This window comes from Crocodylus porosus, unplaced genomic scaffold (genome assembly GCF_001723895.1).
Source record: "Crocodylus porosus isolate Cpor-Errol unplaced genomic scaffold, CroPor_comp1, whole genome shotgun sequence".
NCBI classification, from domain to species: domain Eukaryota; kingdom Metazoa; phylum Chordata; order Crocodylia; family Crocodylidae; genus Crocodylus; species Crocodylus porosus.
In genome coordinates this window covers 18,180,777-18,187,852 of record NW_017728915.1, presented here as the reverse complement: position 1 = coordinate 18,187,852, position 7,076 = coordinate 18,180,777, and positions in this window count along the sequence as shown.

The window sequence follows — 7,076 nt, the reverse complement described above, 5'->3', positions numbered from 1 at the left end:
GGCCCCATCCTCCCCATCCCTGCCCCCCAAAGTTTAAAAAACACCAACCCCCTGGCACTTACCGCCAGTTGGAGCTGCCATCTGGCTCACTAGGGCCCTGCCTGCATAGTGCGGGGCAGAGGGACAGCCCAGTGGCCCCAGCTCTGGCCCTCCTGCCCTGTTCTGCCCAGGGGCCTGTGCCAAGAGGCCCCAGAGCACCCCCAACCCTGCTTCTAAGGTGAGTTGAAGCTTTTTTTCTGGGTTTTTTTTTAAGTGATGGTGCCTGGGGTTGGGGGAGCAGCCACGGGGGCCTGGGGGTGCAAATGGGGTTGAGGCAGAGCAGCCACTGGGCGGCTCTGAGGGAGAGGGGGCTGGGGCTGGGAGGGGAAGCCACTGGGGGAGCTGCAGCAGCTGGCAGGGCATGGGGACAGGTGGGGCAGCAATTGGGGTGCTGGGGTGGGGCATGTGGCCCTTGGTGGGAGGCCATAGCCCCTGAAGGGGCTATTTAGACCCTGTTGGGGGGCTGTAGCCCCTGTTGGGGGGCCATAAGTCCTGTGTTGCCATAGCCCCCCAACAGCCAGTGCTTTAACACTGTAGATATATCAATAAAATATTGCCCAAATGACTGCTGTCTCTCTATCTCATTCTCTCTCTCTCTCTTTATAGTGGTCTTTTGTTTTACTTGTGGAGGAACATGGATTTTGGGGTATTTTACAGAGTGATTTTGGGATTTTTTTTTATCAGGGATTTTTCAGTTTTCCAATAGGGAACACCAGAATTCCTGCTAGGGAGGCCAGTGGCAGAACCCTGCCTGCTCAGAGCTGGCACCTTGGACCCAGCTGGCTGTGGCTGAACTCCTGGATAAATGGGGCAAGAAGGACATGCTTTGACAGTTCAAAGCAGGCTACTACACCCAGAACATCTTCCAGGTGATAGCTGCCCAGGTGGCCAGGCAGGGGGTACACATGGCAGTAGTGCCACACAGACCAACCCTGCAGCCACAGCCCACTGGCAGCTGGCCCAGAGGGGCAGATGCCTCAACCTGGTCTTGTAGGTATGCAGTGGGTCATAGCCAGGCAGCAGCCCCCACTGCCAGACTGCTGCAGGGGGTAAAGGATGCAGGGAACTCTCAGGGCTTCTTCAGCAGTCCAGGTAGCACAATGGGTAATGTCCCCAGGCAGGGTTATTTTGCCCCAAGTGCCACAATTTGCTCCACAACAAAGTTCATGTCCGAGCACATGTGCTGAAGCAAAAAGCCCTGGATCAAATCTGCACCACTTAGAGGAAACTAACATTTGCTGCATACGGGTGTTACCTTTCTACTGGGAGAATTGCCATTCTTCCTGTAGAAATGACAGGCGTATAAGCATTGTTTCAGTACCCTCCCCTCCTGGTGTGGTCAAGGAGAGGAGGGAAGCAGGGGACAGCATTCTCAACCCCTTCCACAGACCAGGGACTGCCTGGTCTGGGGAACAGTTTGAGCTCTTTGCTCCCTCTAGTCCAGAGGGAGCTGTGGACATGAGCTGTGAAGTGCTGCATGAAGGAGAAGCTCCCCCTACCCCCCAGCATGGCACTTGAAAGCCCTCAATTACAGGCTGCAGAGGTAGGCTTTGAAGTGGTGCATGGGGGCAAAACTCCCTCCAAACATGGGGCACATTAAGTCCTACTATTCCAGTCCTGCCAGGACCAAGCCATAGTTTGGAGAAGGCAGAGAGAGCAGGGGAGAGAGAGCAGCTGCATGCAGGTTGAATGCCTGTACTGCTTCCTGTCCTGGGACAATTTCTCAAAAAATTCTATCCCTAGAAATGAATGTCTCTTTGCATTTTGCTGCAGAACAAAATCTTAGTTCACTAAGAATGTTGTTCACGTTCAGCTTTCATCTTTTTATCATTCGTCATTTCCCTTTATAGAACTGCCCCTGCAAGAAAGCCTCTTTCTTGGTACTACATGTTATGGAACATCTGCTAATACTAGGATTTTCAGGGAAAACATTTTTTGTCTGAGCTACTCTCACTGCTCTCTCTGGATTTGTGTTGCTTTCTCTTTGTTAGAATAGCACTAGTTTCTACATACAGCATATTTCCATTTACTCAATCACATGTGCTGGAGGATCTCACTTGGTAGCCATTATAAAACTTTATATAATCTTTCTAGAGAAGAAATTTTAAGGGCAGGTTCTTATAAGGTGTAAATTAATGTTCCTCCATTAAAGTTAGTAGAGCTATGTCAGTTTGCATCCCTTGAGAATCTTGGTCTTGGATTTCATAGCATACCTAAATCATTTTTTTTCCTGCTCAAAATACCTGTTATTAAACATGAGTCAAACAAATTTAATGGTAGGGGGTAGGGCTTTTCTCTTTGGAAACCAATATAACACTCAAAAATAAGAGAGGAACAAAAAAGATGTACTTCATCTAAACAGAAAGCTTCAGCCTTGGCATCACATAGAAATAGTGAAGAAAGTAGCCAAAATCAGGGCTCACTCAGTAAAAGCTTGATATATAAAAGAATAATAATAATAAATAATGATAATATTATAAATAAGAGAACAATTGAAGATGAATTCTGAACATTGACCTTGAAGGATGAAAATTTCCCAAAGTATAGAAGGGTAATAAATAAGTTCCAGGCCTTTGTGGAAACATTTTTTAGTTTGAAACAAATTTTCTGCTTAAGATAGATAACAAGGATTTACTTAAAAATCTTGAAATGAAAAAGATAAGCTATATTCTACTGCAGAGCTTTTTAGTCAGGAGGTGTTCTGGTATTTGAAGGAATTAAGACTCCCAGGCTCCCATGTGGCATAAATCAGCTGGATTCCAGACCTCAGTGGAGCTGATTTACATCAGCTAAGGATCTCTGACACCTGGTCTTTACACGTCTATCTAACAGGAAGTCAAAAAAGAAATGATAAAAATAAGCATTGCTAATACAACCCTGTCTATATAATTCTCTAAGAATCAGCCTCCGAGATACTGCAATAATAAATTACTGTTTAAGTGTTCTGTCTTCAGAAGAGAATCCCCCCCTTTAAAATCTTTAAGATGTGGGTTCTGCCAAAATAATTAAAATAGAGACTTTCACAGAGATTGTATTATATGAAGTGATCAAGGGCCAGATTCTCAGTCAATGTAAATCATCAAACATACAGTTCAATGAAACTAGGCTTATGTAACAGGGGAACTGGCCCAGGCTTTTCATCCCCTCAAGTATTTCAGTGCCTCTGCAAAAATATCTAAGGGACAAATCTAGGGCATGTACTTTGCTAAAGAATTAGGCGTGTGTGAAGTGGCTAGTATTCGCTTCGGATTCAGATTCGGCTGATTCAGGGGACGGTGATTCAGCTCGGTGATTTGAATCACTGTCCCAAATTGATTCTCTGTCTCTGAATCAGCCAGGCCAGGCCCATCCCCCACCCGCTTCCCCTGTCCAGTAATGGCTGCCCTGCTCATCCCAGCTCCCAGAACTTGGGGGAAAAAAGCCCCAGCTCATCAGTTGCTGCCACATGGGGGGGCGATCCCCACTGCCCTCCACTGCTCCATGCTCTGCAAGAGCCCCCTGACCCCCCCTACTCCCCCAGCCTGCCCCCATGGCTGCCCCACCTGCTGCAGCTCTGGCCCTTTAAGAAAAAAAAAGGGAGAAAACCCCTGGACTCACCTTCCTGCCAGGAGGGGGTGATCCACGCTGCTCCCCAAAGACTCAAGGCCACTGTGGGAACTTTGAGTCCTGGCTCTTTTCTCCTTTTTTCCTTTCTTAAAGGGCCAGTTCTGTGGAGGGTGGGGCAGCCAAGGAGGAGTCTGGGGGAGCGGGTGGGAGTCGGTGGGGCTGGGGGAGTAGGCAGGGGATGGGGGCTAGCAGGGGTCCCCCTATGGTCCCCTCACCTCTCCCCACCCCCTTACTTACCAGCTTGGAGTCCAGCTGCAGCCACCAGGGACTGTCTGAATCATCAGAGGTCTCCCAATCTTTGCTGAAGATTCAGAGAGCTTTGAATTGATTTGGACCTTTTCATTGGTCCCCTGATTTGCTTCAGATTAGGAGATTCAGCCACCGAATCAGGCCAGATCTCCTCTGAATCGAACCACCACTCGAAGTTTTGCACAGCTCTTGTGTGTATGTTTATACATGTGAATATATATGTGTGTGTGTGTGTGTGTGTGTGTGTGTAATTAGGCCATTACACTGACAATATATATAATTATGAAACAGTGGAAGATATTACAGAATATGGCAAAAGTGTGTTTGCTTTTAGAGGTAAGTAGTGCTGTATATTATTATGTCTGAGAAATGGTAAATGACCATTTGATTGGACATTGTATTATAATCAATTCAAAGGAAGGAAAAAAGGTAAGTTTTCATGAACAACTTCATTGTTAGCACTTCCTGGCTTTTTTCCATGCCTAACTGTACACCTTTAGTGGTCTATTTAATGTATTTTGCATGGTGTGTGTGTGTAGAAGGGAACTATTTAAAGAAATTATAAAAGAAATACTTTGAGAATCTGCAGTTATACCATAAAAACAAATACTTTCTTTTCCTTATTATTGTTTTCAAGTAACAAAAAGGCTAGTTTTTTAGTAAAATGTCCAGAGAATGAACCTTATGGTGCATGAAATATACCTCATTTAGAAACTATAGAAGATTTTGTTTTTCCTCCAGGAAATCATGAGTGTTTTCATTGCAATGCACATTACCATCAGAAATTATGATACTGTTCACTGGGTACTTGTTTTTATCATATTCCTTTTCAAATGGCCTACATAGTTTATTATTTCCATGAAATATTCAAGCTTGCCAATGCACAAAGGCAAATGTCATTTCAGTAGCTAGTGTTGTCAGATGCTAGAGAGGCAGCTGAAGCAAATTCATTTAAACTGCCTTATAAATGTTCTCTTTTTTGGTAACCAAAGAGCAAAGTGTATTGCTAGAGTCAGGCTTTGCAAATTCAGCCTCTCTGGATAATGATTCTAATTAGCAACATGATAATTAGATACAGATGGTATAGGGGTGGGAGATGGCAGTGGTCTTCCTTTCAGTGTTGTGCAAGATGTCACCTGCCTTTCAATCTAAAGACATTTATCCAGGGCCAGATCCAGGGCCAAAGATATAATTGAAAGACTCACCTTGACTTCAGTGGGGTTTGAACTTGGTCCTAAATTCTGTCACTAATAAGATTTTTTTTCTGGTATAGTTTGATGGTAATATAATATTATTTAGCAGTACATCTTCAATGGGATGGGAATACATGAAAAACTAGATCCTGCTGCCTAAATTGTAAGCCTAATTTATCTTGAATAGCATTTCCAAAATCTAGCCTGAATTGACAAAGGACTAAATATCTTACCCTTACTCACATTGAATAGGTGCTTTTACATAGACCTTGTGTAAACATTCAGTTTCTTCTGTGAGAGTTGCTATTTTCCTAGGAGAAACCGTAAGTGTACAGTTCTTTATGCCTTTTCTCCCACAGTAAAAATGGCCACTCGTGGAGAAAAATAATCTCGGCACAACCAGGGTTAAATTGCTTCGAGGAGAGTTTCTCTTGGGACAGTGAATGTCTATACATGGTGACAATGTAGGCTAACCATCTGGGTTTGCCAGTCAGGGCTGCCCTATGCACAGCTGCCCTCTGTTGCCAGATAGGATAATGGAGCCTGCAGGGCAAACTGAGATGTGTGCCCAGATGTGTGGGAGATGGGTCCTCTCTCCCCATCTTCCACAGCTGCACAGTGTCAGCACTGAAAGCTTTCTACTCTTCAGGGTCTCAGCATTCAGATGTCTGTACATGTGGTTCCGGGTAAGTTTTTCTTACAAACCTCAGAGAATTCTCCCAGATTATTTGAATCCATGTGCAGAGCCCTAGTCTTAATCTCCAATCAGTATTTAATACAGACTAGAAAAATTCTTGAAGCCAACTGTAACTAACCAGCCCCTAGATAGTTTTAAAATTCAACGGTTCAGATGTTCGTTTAACCAGTCAGTTTTAAAAAGATCTGTATACTATCTATTTTAAAACATGGACAGCTAACTCTTTTGGATTATAATGACTATATATTAGCTCTCAGTTGATGCACACCTTTAAATGAGGGTTCCAGGAATAGAAAGGGGGGAAAAAAGCAGTGTGTACAGTTTAGCTGAATGGCATATACATGTGTTTCTGCTATAAGGTGATATGAGGCTGTTTGTTAGAACAGTGTTCAGTTAGAAACATAGCACAGCCAATTTCTTATAACCAGTAAACCAGGTTGACATTTGCTGAAAAGACATCATTAATGATAGGAAAGAATGATATGAAAGAAATATCAATGATGTGAAAAAAAATCCATCCCGACAAAACATCAAAAAATAGTTTCCAGGCAGAATTATATCCATTATCAGATCTGGCAAATCATCTCAACTATTTGGACTATCAGTAATACATGTGTAAGTGCGTATCTAATTTGTGCATGCTGGGTGCGTCTACATCTGCATTTGATGTGGGACCAGTTTACTTGTGAATAAACTACTTGCAAGTAAAAGCTCCCAGGCAAGTGTCTACATGTGCAAGGATGTGGAAGCAGATTTGCTGCTCCTAGCAGCAAACAGCTTCTACTTCTTGGGGCCCTACAATGGCCTCCCACTGCCACTAAGGGAAACTGGAGGCTCCGGCCATAGGCCTCACTGCGGCCAGAGGCCATCTTTAAAAGCCAGCCCTGCTCCCTGGCCAGCTGTGTTTTGGGCCAGGAACAGTGTTCAGAGCATGGGGGAAGTATGCAGCATCTCTCATGCCACAGCTTCTGCTTCCTTGTGCTATGGCCGCTCCAGCCCCCGCCTCTGGCAGTGACACCCAGGACCCCGGACTCTTGCTGGCTGCCACGTTGGCCCTGTTAGCCTGCTGCTGCAGCCACAAACTGGCCCACAGCTGTCTGGGTCATGATGGTTCCCCAACATGTAATGACCACCTGTCTGGTCCCACCACACTGTCCCAGGTTTGCTGACATGTGCAGCTGCCACTTGGACCCCCATCCTGCTGGCCAGACCCCAGCAGGGACTATGATAATGGACTCCAGGATGCTACCACTGGGGCTGTCTTTGTGGTCCTGGGCCTCCAACTTGCCACC